Here is a 16,887-nt window from a genome sequence, read left to right as displayed (position 1 = left end):
AGACAGCAGCGACTGTGTGTTGTGGCTCCCCATCGAGCACGGGGTGCAACAACAAGAACAATAACAACACGTTATAGTCAGCCAGTATCATGATGTGCACTCTTCAAGAAAACAACACACTAGGCTTGATTACAAAGACAAGTGTCAGATAGGATCAAAAGCACTAGGAGGTTGTTCGCTGACAATGCTGTTTCCCACAGCAATGTACCATGGATCGACGATCGTAAGGAAATGGACATAAACTTGGACAAAATATGCACTTGGTGTAATAAATGACAGCCCTCCCCAGATGTGGATAAGAGCCTATAAATGCGAAACAGAACCCGATAAAATGGTTCAAATAGCTCTGAGCACTATGGGAATTAACTGCTGAGGTCATCAGTCCCCTAGAACTTTGAACTACTTACATCTAACTAACCTAAGGACATCACACACATCCATGCCCGAGGCAGGATTCAAACCTGCAACCGTAGCCGTCGCGCGGTTCCAGACTGTAGCGCCTAGAACCGCTCGACCACCACGGCCGGCCAGAAGCCGATAGTATATGGTTACAAGATTACTAGTGGACATAACGAGGGCACATAGTATTTGGGAGTAACATTGAGAAGCAGAATAAAAAAGACGACCCCGTAAAATCATTCTTAGTGAGGGCGGATGTGAGAAATAGTGATTCCACACCAATATAACCAGTTTTTACTGCAGGACACTTATGAAAATTGCACTCCATTAGTTTCTGTTTGAATCTCCTCATCACACACACTCGCTGCACAGCGCTCCATTGGAAAGGGCAGGAGACAAATAACCTAACAAGTCGTATCCTCTCCCATACACTTCACAGTGGTTTGCAGAGTATGTATTTATTTGCGTTTGTACATAGATAAACAGAACCGCTTCGGACAGATATGTTAGTCGATCCTGAGCTCCAGTGGAAACCATACAAATGTATGCGGGCTCTGACTGTAGACACTTTCTCTCATATTTGGCCGAGCGGTTCTAGACGCTTCAATCTGGAACCGCGCTGCTGCTACGGTTGCAGGTTCGAATCCTGCCTCGGGCATGGATGTGTGTGATGTCCTTAGGTTAGTTAGGTTTAAGTAGTTCTCAGCTCTAGGGGACTGGTGACCTCAGATGTTGAGTCTCATAGCGCTTAGAGCCATTTGAACCATCTCAATATTTCTGTGTTGACGACATCAGGGAAAGAGTGATTTCGTTTCCGTTTGCGAAGTAAATGTATATGGAAGCGTTAGTATTTCTGTATACTAGTGGCACAACATTGAACGACAGCCTAAAGCAGTAAACTTCTGGATATGCAACCGTGGATAACGCCATCGCGCAACAGACAAGGACGGAGGCTTTTTTTTTTTTTTTTTTTTTTTTTTATTTCCTTCAATCTCCGACCGGTCACGAAATGGAAACTTCAGTCAAAATTAATCATGTTTATTCGCAAGATTTACCAACACCATCCAGTTACTTCTGTACATAGTCGCCACTCCGACTTACGATGGGAACTTCCGGTCTGGGAAATACGGTTCGGGATGAGACTTGGCAGGTTAGTAGTATACTTCCAGTCTTAAAGGGCACAATCCAGAAAATCCCGAAAAATGGGCTCTACAGTTTTAAACAAAGCTCATACACACCTCCTATGCAGGTCATAAGGAGCACGGTAGCAGACAAGTGAAGTAGCTCAGTAGAGTGCTAGACTGTCTGTGCCCGGTCTGGTTTCAATCCTACCTACTTCCTGGTACGGTTTTTAGATTTAGAAACTATAACCTCCCTTAATTAAAGTTAATGACCTAAAGTATTATCAATTTTTGGCGTTAGTTACTGGGAAACATCTTACACAATGTAACTACACTACTGGAAATGGAAAAAAGAACACATTGACACCGGTGTGTCAGACCCACCATACTTGCTCCGGACACTGCGAGAGGGCTGTACAAGCAATGATCACACGCACGGCACAGCGGACACACCAGGAACCGCGGTGTTGGCCGTCGAATGGCGCTAGCTGCGCAGCATTTGTGCACCGCCGCCGTCAGTGTCAGCCAGTTTGCCGTGGCATACGGAGCTCCATCGCAGTCTTTAACACTGGTACCATGCCGCGACAGCGTGGACGTGAACCGTATGTGCAGTTGACGGACTTTGAGCGAGGGCGTATAGTGGGCATGCGGGAGGCCGGGTGGACGTACCGCCGAATTGCTCAACACGTGGGGCGTGAGGTCTCCACAGTACATCGATGTTGTCGCCAGTGGTCGGCGGAAGGTGCACGTGCCCGTCGACCTGGGACCGGACCGCAGCGACGCACGGATGCACGCCAAGACCGTAGGATTCTACGCAGTGCCGTAGGGCACCGCACCGCCACTTCCCAGCAAATTAGGGACACTGTTGCTCCTGGGGTATCGGCGAGGACCATTCGCAACCGTCTCCATGAAGCTGGGCTACGGTGCCGCACACCGTTAGGCCGTCTTTCGCTCACGCCCCAACATCGTGCAACCCGCCTCCAGTGGTGTCGCGGCAGGCGTGAATGGAGGGACGAATGGAGACGTGTCGTCTTCAGCGATGAGAGTCGCTTCTGCCTTGGTGCCAATGATGGTCGTATGCATGTTTGGCGCCGTGCAGGTGAGCGCCACAATCAGGACTGCATACGACCGAGGCACACAGGGCCAACACCCGGCATCATGGTGTGGGGAGCGATCTCCTACACTGGCCGAACACCTCTGGTGATCATCGAGGGGACACTGAATAGTACACGGTACATCCAAACCGTCATCGAACCCATCGTTCTACCATTCCTAGACCGGCAAGGGAACTTGCTGTTCCAACAGGACAATGCACGTCCGCATGTATCCCGTGCCACCCAACGTGCTCTAGAAGGTGTAAGTCAACTACCCTGGCCAGCAAGATCTCCGGATCTGTCCCCCATTGAGCATGTTTGGGACTGGATGAAGCGTCGTCTCACGCGGCCTGCACGTCCAGCACGAACGCTGGTCCAACTGAGGCGCCAGGTAGAAATGGCATGGCAAGCCGTTCCAAAGGACTACAACCAGCATCTCTACGATCGTCTCCATGGGAGAATAGCAGCCTGCATTGCTGCGAAAGGTGGATATACACTGTACTAGTGCCGACATTGTGCATGCTCTGTTGCCTGTGTCTATGTGCCTGTGGTTCTGTCAGTGTGATCATGTGATGTATCTGACCCCAGCAATGTGTCAATAAAGTTTCCCCTTCCTGGGACAATGAATTCACGATGTTCTTATTTCAATTTCCAGGAGTGTAGTTCAGAATCAAAATCAACTGGTTCTTTTTAAAATAATCCATAAATTGCCGAGAAATACATTTTTCCATTTGCTATTGGTCATCACTGAAAAAAGCAGCGTCCATCCATCAGTTTTCTCATAGGTAATGCCTTACGGAAAAGTAATAGTACTGTTTCTCCTGGTACATTTACCACGGCAAATGTTTCATACACCTTAAATTGCCTTTCGTCCACAGCAGTACTGTGCATTTTCTCGACATTTCCATGTGTGATCGAAGTTTTTGAACGTACTTCGTTTAGATTGTAGATGGAAATGAGCGTTTGGGGTCATTGGCCGGGAGGGCCTTACAGGACAGGTCCGGCCGCCTTGCCGCAGGTCTGATTACATTCGACGTCACAATGGGCGACCTGCGCGCCAGATGGGGATGAAATGATGATGAAGACAACACCACAGGCAGTCCTTGAGCGGAGAAAATCCCCGACCCGGCCGGGAATCGAAACCGGGCCCCTTAGAACTGCAGTCCGTCATGCCGACCACTCAGGTATCGGGGTGGACACTGTAGATGATTTCAGAGAAAAGTATAGCGGCATTTGAATTCAGATGCCCATTTCTTAATGTTTGAATATTATTATTTTTCGTATAATATTGTAACAGAATAAAGTCTATAAGTTAAAATATCGGTAACGACCTTGGATTTTTCTTAAAACACTGGTATTTTTTACTGTTATAAATAAAAAGTGATATCTTCCAGTGGTGTTGGAAATCATCAGCGGTAAAGGTGCTGCAAGATTTTGGGGCTGTCAGTGACTAGAAATAGGCGACAAAAGGGTTGTTCTGATTTTGAGAAAGAAGTGAGCAGTACGAGGTGACGGTTCTTGTGCGAGTGTGTTTTTGAAAGGATTCGAGAGGCAAGTGATGGCGGTGACGACTAGGAAGCAAACTGTTCAAATGGAAGGGAGAAGAGTGACAAGAATGAAACTTGGCATGGAGACGAAAGGAATTATTCTGTTAAAGCTGGAAGAATGCATAGATCTTGGGCGGCCATCGTTGTCAGGTATTACAGCGATGTGACATGGGGTGTAAGTAGCTAAGTTGGGGGAGGGGGATACTGATACAAGTGTGGCATAGGGCCAGTTTTGGTAACCATTAGGAGGTTGCTATTAAATTTACAGGAAGGTTAGGAACTTCATTGTTCGTTGTCGGAGAAATGAAGGAAATTAATACTTTACTGCAAAAGTGAGGTGGCGAGGGTGAGAATTTGAAGGGAGGGAGGGAGTGATGGACTTTTAATGAAGAGGCAATTCAGCCGAGTTTGGCATAAGAAAGGATAAGTGAGATTACGTCTTTCTGGTGTGGAGGAACCACTCCCCTTCTCTGTTTCCCGAAAAGTTATAGAACACAGGCTACATAAAAGACAGCCGAGTTGCCTGTGACGCAGGCGCAATTAGTAAAGACGAACCTCCAAGAGAGTGTATACACGACACCGATTACGCTACGCCGGCCGCGGTGGCGGTGCGGTTCTAGGCGCTTCAGTCCAGCACCGCGCAACTACTACGGTCGCAGGTTCGATTCCTACCTCGGGCATGGATGTGTGTGATGTTCTTAGCTTGGTTAAGTTTAAGTAGTTCTAAGTTCTAGGGGACTGATGACCTCAGATGGTAAGTCGCATAGTGCTCAGAACCATTTGATTACATCGGCGTTACGCCACACAAATAGTTCCCAGGTGGATATCCATCCGCCATGTACCAATATAAGCAGACACACTGCTGCAATCAGTAATTAGTTAGTACATCAAGAGAGTACCTCAAAGTCGTACCTCAGGACAGTTTCTCAGCGAGTGTTCAAATGGTTCAAATGGCTCTGAGCACTATGGGACTTAACATCTATGGTCATCAGTCCCCTAGAACATAGAACTACTTGAACCTAACTAACCTAAGGACATCACACACATCCATGCCCGAGGCAGGATTCGAACCTGCGACCGTAGAAGTCACGCGGTTCCGGACTGAGCGCCTAGAACCGCGAGACCACCGCGGGTCTCAGGACCCATCTCGTCACCGCCAAGAAAAGCTGAACCGGACGTTATACAAGTGACGTTGGTCATCGTTCACTGGATCTCTAACTATATCAGAGATTGAAGAGACATCAGTGAACACTGACATATATTCGCACGCACAACTCACTTACGTACTGTAAAACGTCATTCAATAAGCAGTTGTAAATTATTGTTATCTAGTTGCTGTCTATTTTTCCCATAGCTGTTGCATTACCCTATCTGGCCCTGCAACAATTCCACATCGTTGTTGTGTGCAAGCAAGGCACCTCGTAACAGCAACTACTTTGGTGGTAGTGGGTTCTATTCCTGCCAAATTTAAATATTTGTTGTCACGTTGTTTGATTAATACAATATTCGGCGGTTAGTGGGCTTTATGTCATGTAGTTCATAGATGGTGTTGGTCTGTTAATTTATTTCAAAGGTTAGTCGGAGGTTACTTTAATATGTTAATTAGTTGGACAGTACGGTTCTAAACGGTGAGCTAGAAGACATTATTGGAAGGAACTTAAAAAAGCTACTTGGTCGCTTAAAAACAGTCGCTGATTTTCTCTGAATTTCTGAAACGTTTAGAGTTCGACCCATCACCTGATGACCTCTTACAAACTGACGAAGCAACAGCTGTTATGTCACAGTTTTTTTACAGAAACGCAAATGTCTTACAAAAGTCAGATCTAAACGAACAGTATTCATGAACGGAACACTTTCTGATACAGATACCAGAGACTGAGTAGATGTCAACGACTGTCACTACCAAAACATAGAAACAAACAGGTACCACCATTAACAGTACATTTTGACCCTAACTGTTGGAATTCCATACACAATATGAACAGCGCAAGCGAGTGAGCTGGGAGGATGTCGCGGTTGCGCTAGCTGTCGTTCCTGTGTCGATGTACGGTTACAAAGCGTGTGTGTGTGGTTTTAGATCTTACGGACGCTAAACGGCGAGGTTATCAGCACCCTGACATCAATTACAACAAACGAGTGTGGATAAGAACGAAAACTGTCGTACACGCATGCACACGAAACGACCACACAATGACTCTATCGCACAGGCACTCTCACATGCACTAAAAACAATGAGGAGGCAAGATAGCTAATCAAGAAATTAAAACAGAGAGAAAACAAAACACAAAAGAGCTAAAAGAACAGCACGAGGAAATGTCACTGGCTGACCACTTACGAAAAACTTTGAGTGAAACAGCCACCCCGTTGACACATTAAAAATAGCGCCACACACAGATTGGTGATCAATGTAAGAATTATATTCAAATTCTTAAGAGACAGTTGGAGAAAGCGCGTATCAATATAACTTCTAATACAAATCTTTCTAACAGAAATTCACGTTATGTGTTATAGTAAGGTCAGCATAATAAATCTTTACAATTTCTTTAAGCATTTGTGAAATTGTCAAGATATGACCAAAGGAAATAGAAATCTGTCACAGTGCAAATTAGCAAGGTATCTTAATGCAGAAATACAAAGCGTCATGACAGTTAATAAACAAATTCAGAGAACACCAGCGACCGTCTTTAAGCAACCAAGCATTAAAAAAAAGAAAACTATGTAAATTGAAGGGGGGAGAAAGGAAAGGAAAATGAAGGGATTAGTGATGTCAGCTGCATCGGGACATTATGTGAAGTCAGGGGCAACGAGTGGAAATGCGTAACGCACCAGGATTCGAACCCGAGATCTCCTGCTTAGTAGGCAGGTGCTTTAACCACTGCACCATCCGGGATACAGCGTTTAGCGCAACTGCGCGGACCATCTCGGCACGCCTCACAGCCTATCCACATTCCCACCGAGCACCACCTGTCTGCGGTCCCTGTCCATTGCCTTCACGCTCACTACTCTGAGATTCCAGCAGGAGGTCGGACGTACTTGTGCATCCGCACTGAAAAAGGTTGATCCACTGCCAGCTAGATGAATCAATTATATGAATTAGATTTTCACTCTGCAGGGGAGTGCACGCTGATGTGAAACTTCCTGGCGGATTAAAACAGTGTGCCGGACCGAGACTCGAATTCGGGACCTTTGCCTTTCACGGGCAAGTGCTCTACCAACTGAGCTACCCAAACACGACTCACGCCACGTCCTCAAAGCTTCAATTCCGCCAGTACCTCGTCTCCTACCTTAATAACTTCAAAGAAGCTCTTCACAGAAAATGTGACGGACTTCGAATGTGGTCAGGTGATAGGGTGTCATTTGTGTCATACATCTGTACGCGAGGTTTCCACAGTCCTAAACATCCCTAGGTCCGCTGTTTCCGATGTGATAGTGGAGTGAGAAAATGAAGGGACACGTACAGAACAAAAGCGTACAGGCCGACCTCGTCTGTTGACTGACAGAGACCGACAACAGTTGAAGAGGTTCATAATGTGTAATAGGCACATATCTATCCAGACCATCACACAGGACTTCCAAAGAGCATCAGGATCCACTGTAAGTACATGACAGTTAGGCAGGATGTGAGAAAACTGCTCATAAGCCACACATCACGCTCGTAAATGCCAAACGACAAGTAGCTTGATATAAGGAGCATAAACATTGGACGATTGAATAGAGGAAATACGTTGCGTTGAGTGACGAATCACGGTACACAATGTGGCGATCCGATGGCAACGTGTGGGTATGGCGAATGTCCGGTGAACGTCATCTGCCAGCGTGTATAGTGCGAACAGTAAAATTCGGACGTGGTGGTGTTATGTTATGGTGTGGTCGTGTTATGGTGTCGTCGTGTTTTTCATGAAGGAGGCTTGCACCCCTTGTTGTTTTGCGTGGCAGTATTGCAGCACAGGCCTACATCGATGTTTTTTAAGCTTCTTCTTGCTCCCTACTGTTGATGAGAGATTCGGGGATGGCGATTGCATCTTTCAACACGATCGAGCACCTGTTCATACTGTACGGCCTGTTACGGAGTGCTTATACGACAATAACATCCCTGCAATGGACTGGCCTGCACAGAGTAGTGACTTGAATCCTACAGAACACCGTTGGGATGTTTTGGAATGCCGACTTCGTGCCACTCCTCACCGACCGACATCGATACCTCTCGTCAGTGCAGCACTCCGTGAAGAATGGGCTGCCATTCCCCACGAAACGTTCCAGCACCTGGCTGAACGTACGCCTCCGAGAGTGGAAGCTGTCATCAAGGCTAAGGGTGGGTCAACACCATATTGAATTCCAGCATTACCTATAGAGGGCGCCACGAACTGTAACTTTTGATCACATAGTGTGTAACATCGCCAGCCCTGTGCCGTACCGAGAAATGTCGTTGGCTTCTTGAAACGAACCGCATTCGGCGCTGTTTGCAGCCGCACAGGAGACGACGCCGGGAAAGTCAGTGTCCCTGCCGCGGCTATTAAGTAACGGGAGAGGACGGCAGAGGGGCGCGCTGGAACGCCGGCCCGTGTAGTTTACAGGGCCTACTCGGGTTCAAAATAAACTGTTGTGTCGCGCGGCGGCCTTTGTGTCGGCGCCCGCCGTTATTCTAAGAACGCGGAGAGCGCGGCCGAGTCCAGCTCCACTCGCCACCTCGCACCAGACCACACGCGCGCCGACGCCCAGGGCAAAACCACGCCCTCTACCACTCCGTACCTGGAGGTACGCCGTCCGTCCAAAGCACGCCCAGCTCATCCTATTCCTACTGCATAAGCGACGTCAGATTGAACTAACAACTGTGAACAACAGACGCGCACGCGATCTGTCAGTTGTGTGCAGGCAGTGGACTAGAGGGCATAGTGCATCGAAGTTGCTGTGCCACAAATCGCAATGGAGCAATATTCCTAAATCAAATGCTCAAGATATTCTCAGCAATGTTTCGAAGAACATAATTACAACTGTTCTTTAAGTCGTTAATTTCCTTTAATGTACTTAACCATTTCGGTATTTCATAATTTAACATGTTTATTAATACACTGAAGCGCCAAAGAAACTGGTACAGGGATGCGTATTCAAACATAGAGTAAACATCTCTGGAGTGAGCATTGCGTTCTGCGCATGTTGTCAACATTAAACCGGGATTGTCACGTGTTTTCGGGACTTAGCTATGCGTGTGTGCTTTCTACAGCGTTTGAACTTTATAATATGAAGAGTTTTTGTTGTGTTTCACCGTTTGTTGATAGTGTAATAGCGAGGGTGAATTACTGTTGTTGCTACGGATGCAAAGAAAAATATGTGAAAGGAGGGATAGTAACTTTTCATGGGTGCATACCATGTAGCTCTAATTATAGGTAACATATTAGTAAGAGACACTGTACATGTTTAAAAATTTCGAGACGCCTTATAATTAAGGCTTGATTCTGCAGACCTGTTTTTCTACGATTTTATGACTATATAACAAATATTACGGCTCGTCCAAAACTAACAAACAATCGCTTTCTCTCGCAAATTTGCTAGTGGAACAGGAAAGGGAATGGTTAGTTGTAAATACTATCCTCCATGCATTTATCAGTGACTTGTCGATTATGTATATAGATTACTCAGTCTACTATTTATTTAATAAACTGGGAGCAAGTACTTAAAATGCGTTAAATAAATACCTCAAAGTGTCAGCAGTAAGAAAATTGTGCCTTAGGTCGCAAAAACGAGAAAATAAATACGCAGAAATACAAGAAAAAAGGACGAATTAGCAGGGATATAATCCCTAATGTGTGGCAAAATCGGTATTTTTCGGACACTTGCAAAAGTACTAGCGTACTGTCAAGTTGTTTTGCAAGACCATCACTGCAAAAATGTACGTCAGGCTCTGTAATACTATAAAGTGCCGTATCATACCGAAAAATCGAGTGCGTCTGAACTGTGACACCTATCGCAAAGAAGCAGAATGTAATACCACTTGCCCTTAAAAGTTACGTAGCTGGTTTATTCCCGGTATCAAATGGACACTGTTAAAATGTCTGCGCAACATATATAAATAATCCACGACACGTACGAAAAGAATCCGTCTGTACTGGGGATGTAGTGACATTTTAAATATACAGGGAGCTATACGGACAAACACACGACGTCCCGAGATCACGTATGTTGACAACACAAAATCTGTTCTGCGCATGTGAATGCTCGTTGCAGAGATATTTATGTATTCAGAGATATGTAAACAGGAAAAATACGGTGCTGCAGTCGGCAACGTCTATATAAGACAACAAGTGTCTGACGTAGCTGTTAGATCGATTACTGCTGCTACAATGGCCGGTTATCAAGATTTAAGTGAGTAAACGTGGTGTTATAGTACGCGCACGAGCGATGGGACAAGGCATCTCCGAGGTAGCGATTAAGCGGTGATTTTCCCGTACGACCCTTTCACGAGTGTACCGTGCACATCAGAATCCGGTAAAATATCAAATCTTCGACATCGCTGGGGCCGGAAATAGATCCTGCAAGAACGAAACCAACGACGACTGAAGAGAATCGTGCAACGTGACAAAAGTGTCGTGTGAATGACTCAACGAAACGTCATCGATATGCGCCTTCGAAGGCGAAGGCCCACTCGTGTACCCTTGATGACAGCACGACACAAAGCTTTACACATCGCCTGGGCCCGCCAACACCGACATTGGACTGTTGATGACTGGAAACATGTCGGACGAGTCTCGTTTCAAATTATCTCGAACGGATGGATGTGTACGGCTTTGGAAATAACCTCATGAATTCTTGGACCCTGCATGTCAGCAGGGGACTCTTCAAGCTGATGGAGGCTCTGTAATGTTGCGAGGCGTGTGCAGATGGAGTGTTATGGGACCCCTGATACGTCTAGATACGACTTTGACAGATGACACGTACGTAAGCATCCTGTCTGATCACCTGCGTCTATTCATGTCCATTGTGCATTCTGACGGACTTGGGCTATTCCAGCAGGACAATGCGTCACCCCACATGTCCAGAATTGTTACAGAGTGGCTCCAGGAACACTCTTCTCAGTTTAATCACTTCTGCTGGCCACCAAACTCTCTAGATATGAACATTATTGAACATATCTGGGATGTCTTGGTACGTGCTGTTCAAAAGAGAACTCCACCCCCTCGTACTCTTATGGATTTATGGACAGCTCTGTAGGTATCATGGTGTCACTTCCCTCCAGCACTACTTCAGACATTAGCTGAGTCCATGCGAGTCCATGCCACGTCGTTTCGCGGCACTTCTGCGTGCTCGTTGGGGCCCTACACGATATTAGGTAGGTGTACCAGTTTCTTTGGCTCTTCAATGTATTTTCTTACATTATTAAATTATGTTAGTTGCATGTTAAGTGTCACATGTGTATTTTACGCCAGGTCGAGATTCTCTGGACCCTGCTGAGTTTTTTCATTGAAATTCATAAGGTAAGAGGGCTGGGTTAGTAGGCAATACCCAGAGAGTGACTTCTTGTTGGATATTTAACTATGTAATGGGAGCCACACAGTCTGCAATAGCATTTAGAGGTGTAAACTATTGTACAGCCCGTCTCACATGGAGCAAGTTCCGCCATTAAGTTTGCTTGGCTAGCAGGCAAAGTTCTGTTTCATTTGACAATGTTCAAAAGATGCCACCTATTTTGCTGGTGCGAGAAGGACAGACGGAAGCTAATGAACAAAGAAAGAGGACCAAAGCTTGACCAGGGGCATCGATACGAAGGAGGAGCGCTGGCAGGGATGTGCTGTCGACACTTCATGGACAACTGAGGTTAGCTTTCGAATGCTATTAATTTTATCGATTTGAGGCATCGTGTTAATAAATATCACATTACATTAAGATTTGACATTCTGACTGTCTTTGCAATGAGTATAACACACGATGTTTGTTAACAAAATAGGTGTATTTTGTCTCTCGGTACTACAGCACTTGAAACTCCTCCCAGAACTTTCTAACACTTACATATTAATTTTAAATGACTATTATATAGAAAAAGCAACCGCATTCCGTAACGAATAGCTGTTTTTATTGGAAGCGAGAATACATTTTGGACTGCAAACGCTAATGTTTAAGCGCTTATTGCATTATTTAGTCATTATTTGTAATTCGCAGTACTCACTGACCATATTTCAAAAATACAGTTTAGTCTGATGCAGAAATAATTATCACTAAAATGAACTTTTATACAAAAACAACTTACTGCTTCTCTTATTAGTTGTACAGACTTCACTTTTTGAACACACACATTTTGTGCATTACACTGATATTTTTTCACATGTTGTTGTTGTTGTGGCCTTCAGTCCTGAGACTGGTTTGATGCAGCTCTCCTTGCTACTCTATCCTGTGCAAGCCTCTTCATCTCCCACTACTTGCTGCAACCTACATCCTTCTGAATCTGCTTAGTGTATTCTTCTCTTGGTCTCCCTCTACGATTTTTACCCTCCACGCTGCCCTCCAATGCTAAATTTGTGATCCCTTGATGCCTCAAAAAACATGTCCTACCAACCGGTCCCTTCTTTTTGTCAAGTTGTACCACAAACTCCTCTTCTCCCCAATTCTATTCAATACCTCCTCATTAGTTATGTGATCTACCCATCTAATCTTCAGTATTCTTCTGTAGCACCACATTTCGAAAGCTTCTCTTCTCTTCTTGTCCAAACTATTTATTGTCCATGTTTCACTTCCATACATGGCTACACTCCATACAAATACTTTCAGAAACGACTTCCTGACCATTAAATCTATACTCGATGTTAACAAATTTCTCTTCTTCAGAAACGCTTTCCTTGCCGTTGCCAGTCTACATTTTATATCCTCTCTAATTCGACCATCATCAGTTAATTTGCTCCCCAAATAGCAAAACTCCTTTACTACTTTAAGTGTCTCATTTCCTAATCTAATTCCCTCAGCATCACCCGATTTAATTTGACTACATTCCATTATCCTCGTTTTGCTTTTGTTGATGTTGATGTTCATCTTATATCCTCCGTTCAACTGCTCTTCCAAGTCCTTTGCTGTCTCTGACAGAATTACAATGTCATCGGCGAACCTCAAAGTTTTTATTTCTTCTTCGTGAATTTTAATACCTACTCCAAATTTTTCTTTTGTTTCCTTTACTGCTTGCTCAATATACAGATTGAATAACATCGGAGAGAGGCAACAACCCTGTCTCACTCCCTTCCCAACCACTGCTTCCCTTTCATGTCCCTCGACTCTTATAACTGCCATCTGGTTTCTGTACAAATTGTAAATAGCCTTACGCTCCCTGTATTTTACCCCTGCCATCCTTAGAATTCGAAAGAGAGTATTCCAGTCAACATTGTCAAAAGCTTTCTTTAAGTCTACAAATGCTAGAAACGTAGGTTTGCCTTTTCTTAATCTTTCTTCTAAGATAAGTCTTAAGGTTAGTATTGCCTCACGTGTTCCAACATTTCTGCGGAATCCAAACTGATCTTCCGCAAGGTCCGCTTCTACCAGTTTTTCCATTCGTCTGTAAAGAATTCGTGTTAGTATTTTGCAGCTGTGACTTATTAAACTGATAGTTCGGTAATTTTCACATCTGTCAACACCTGCTTTCTTTGGGATTGGAATTATTATATTCTTCTTGAAGTCTGAGGGTATTTCGCCTGTTTCATACATCTTGCTCACCAGATGGTAGAGTTTTGTCAGGACTGGCTCTCCCAAGGCCGTCAGTAGTTCTAATGGAATATTGTCTACTCCCGGGGCCTTGTTTCGACTTAGGTCTTTCAGTGCTCTATCAAATTCTTCACGCAGTATCATATCTCCCATTTCATCTTCATCTAAATCCTCTTCCAGTTTCATAATATTAACCTCAAGAACATCGCTCTTGTATAGTCCCTCTATATACTCCTTCCACCTTTCTGCTTTATCTTCTTTGCTTAGAACTGGGTTTCCATCTGAGCCTTTGATATTCATACAAGTGGTTCTCTTTTCTCCAAACATCTCTTTAATTTTCCTGTAGGCTGTATCTGTCTTATCTTTAGTGAGATAAGCCTCTACATCCTTACATTTGTCCTCTAGCCAGCCCTGCTTAGCCATTTTGCACTTCCTGTCGATCTCATTTTTTAGACGTTTGTATTCCTTTTTGCCTGCTTCATTTACTGCATTTTTATATTTTCTCCTTTCATCAATTAAATTCAATATTTCTTCTGTTACCCACGGATTTCTATTAGCCCTCGTCTTTTTACCTATTTTATCTTTTGCTGCCTTCACTACTTCATCCCTCAGAGCTACCCATTCTTCTTCTACTGTATTTCTTTCCTCCATTCCTGTCAATTGTTCCCTTATGCTCTCCCTGAAACTCTCTACAACCTCTGGTTTAGTCAGTTTATCCAGGTCCCATCTCCTTAAATTAGCACCTTTTTGTAATTTCTTCAGTTTTAATCTACAGTTCATAACCAATAGATTGTGGTCAGAGTCCACATCCGCCCCTGGAAAAGTCTTACAATTTAAAACCTGATTCCTAAATCTCTGTCTTACCATTATATAATCTATCTGATACCTAATAGTATCTCCAGGATTCTTCCATGTATACAACCTTCTTTTATGATTCTTAAACCAAGTATTAGCTATGATTAAGTTATGCTCTGTGCAAAATTCTACCAGACGGCTTCCTCTACTATGTTTCCTTCTCTCCCTTTTCCTACTGACGAATTCTAGTCACCCATGACTATTAAATTTTCGTCTCCCTTCACTACCTGAATAATTTCTTTTATCTCATCACAGATTTCCTCAATTTCTTCATCATCTGCAGAGCTAGTTGGCATATAAACTTGTACTACTGTAGTAGGTGTGGGTTTCGTGTCTATCTTGGCCACAATAATGAGTTCACTATGCTGTTTGTAGTAGCTTACCCGCACTTATATTTTTTATTCATTATTAAACCTACTCCTGCATTACCCCTAATTGATTTTGTATTTATAACCCTGTATTCACCTGACCAAAAGTCTTGTTCCTCCTGCCACCGAACTTCACTAATTCCCACTATATCTAACTTTAACCTTTCCATTTCCCTTTTTAAATTTTCTAACCTACCTGCCCGATTAAGGGATCTGGCATTCCACGCTCCGATCCGTAGAATGCCAGTTTTCTTTCTCCTGATAACGACATCCTCTTGAGTAGTCGCCGCCCGGAGATCCGAATGGGGGACTATTTTACCTCCGGAATATTTTCCCCAAGAGGACGACATCATCATTTAATCATACAGTAAAGCTGCATGCCCTAGGGAAAAATTACGGCCGTAGTTTCCCCTTGCTTTCAGCCGTTCGCAGTACCAGCACAGCAAAGCCGTTTTGGTTAATGTTACAAGGCCAGATCAGTCAATCATCCAGACTGTTGCCCTTGCAACTACTGAAAAGGCTGCTGCCCCTCTTCAGGAACCACACGTTTGTCTGGCCTCTCAACAGATACCCCTCCGTTGTGGTTGCACCTACGGTACGGCCATCTGAGGCACGCAAGCCTCCCCACCAACGGCAAGGTCCATGGTTCATGGGGGGGGGGGGGGGGGGGGGGGAGGGGGGTTCACATGTTATCAGTTTGAAAATTCATGTATGTTACAAAAATACAAACAAGTAAAAATATTACTAAAAATAAAGATGTTTCATTTTTCCTATTCTAAGGAGAGGCTTTAGTTAATATTACATCTCTCTATGTATTTCAGAACAGACTTGAGTGCTGTATATAATTATCTGCAAAATTACTGAAGAAATTGTGGGAAGATATTTGAGAAAAGCGACATAAGATACAGCACTCACTGTTACACTTACGTAACACAAATGTAATGTCTTGACCACAAGTGTTTTTTTATTGAATCACTTCTCCCTACGCAATTCGATCACAGACCATCTTCAGAAGGGTTATACAACTATAAGATCTTTGAAGATGGCAGGTGGCCGAAACGAGTAGGGAGAAGTGGTTCAATAAAAAACACTTGTGGTCAAGATACGACAGTTGTGTTACACAAGTGTAAAAACTATGTCTCCTGAAACCAGTTCCATTATTTATAATACGTTGGAAAAAATTCTGTTTGCAAAAGTATTTCAAGTTGTTCTGACAGGTGTAATTTCTTCTCATTAGTTTCTATCTGAAGCTTTTGCTATGAGCAAATAATGTCAAACAATCTGAAGTTGGGCCTTCGCAGCTCATAATGTGTCGTGCTTGCTAGTATTTTTTTTTTTAAAGCGCCATTTGCTACTGAACGTGTGTGATTATACCGTTTATATTTTACGAATGTAGATCAATCATTCTCAAACGCTAGCAACTACGGATAAAACCGAAGTTACTAAATACGGCCCTAGCACCAGATACGGCTCACACGGTGGCGAGAGTATTTCTGTACGCATTATCAGTGTCTCGTGTGTATGTGTGTATACAGCTGAGGTGAGTCTGCTAATTGCTTATGCATTAAGGGGTGGTGCTGTGGCAGGCCAACAAGTGTTTGCTTTTAAATGTCGAGACAGCCGAGAGCAGCTCTCCGTACAGGTCTGGGGCGAGCCTTCGCGCCGGTTACCTGCCTCTGTACTGGAAAGTCACTCGCGGCGGGAGCAGCACCCGGAACGAGAAGAGAAAAAGGAATCGCCCTGGATGTCGCCACTGGGACACACGTTTCCGCTGCAACTGTGGCGGCAGAGCGCGCGGCCGGGCGCCTGCATTTTGAGCGGCCGCGAC

At 44.4% G+C, this 16,887-nt stretch overlaps 1 protein-coding gene across 1 annotated transcript in view; it reads right to left on the bottom strand.

Annotated features, from left to right (window-relative positions):
- LOC126335023 (frizzled-4) overlaps positions 1–16,887 on the bottom strand; it is a gene marked incomplete at its 5' end in the record, with an annotated part of 385,645 nt that overhangs the window by 6,797 nt on the left and 361,961 nt on the right. The gene's annotated exons all lie outside the window — the stretch shown is intronic.

Source organism: Schistocerca gregaria, chromosome 2, assembly GCF_023897955.1.
Source record: "Schistocerca gregaria isolate iqSchGreg1 chromosome 2, iqSchGreg1.2, whole genome shotgun sequence".
NCBI lineage: Eukaryota > Metazoa > Arthropoda > Insecta > Orthoptera > Acrididae > Schistocerca > Schistocerca gregaria.
Note: the sequence above shows the minus strand (reverse complement) of the source record. Positions and strands in the feature narration are given on the sequence as shown.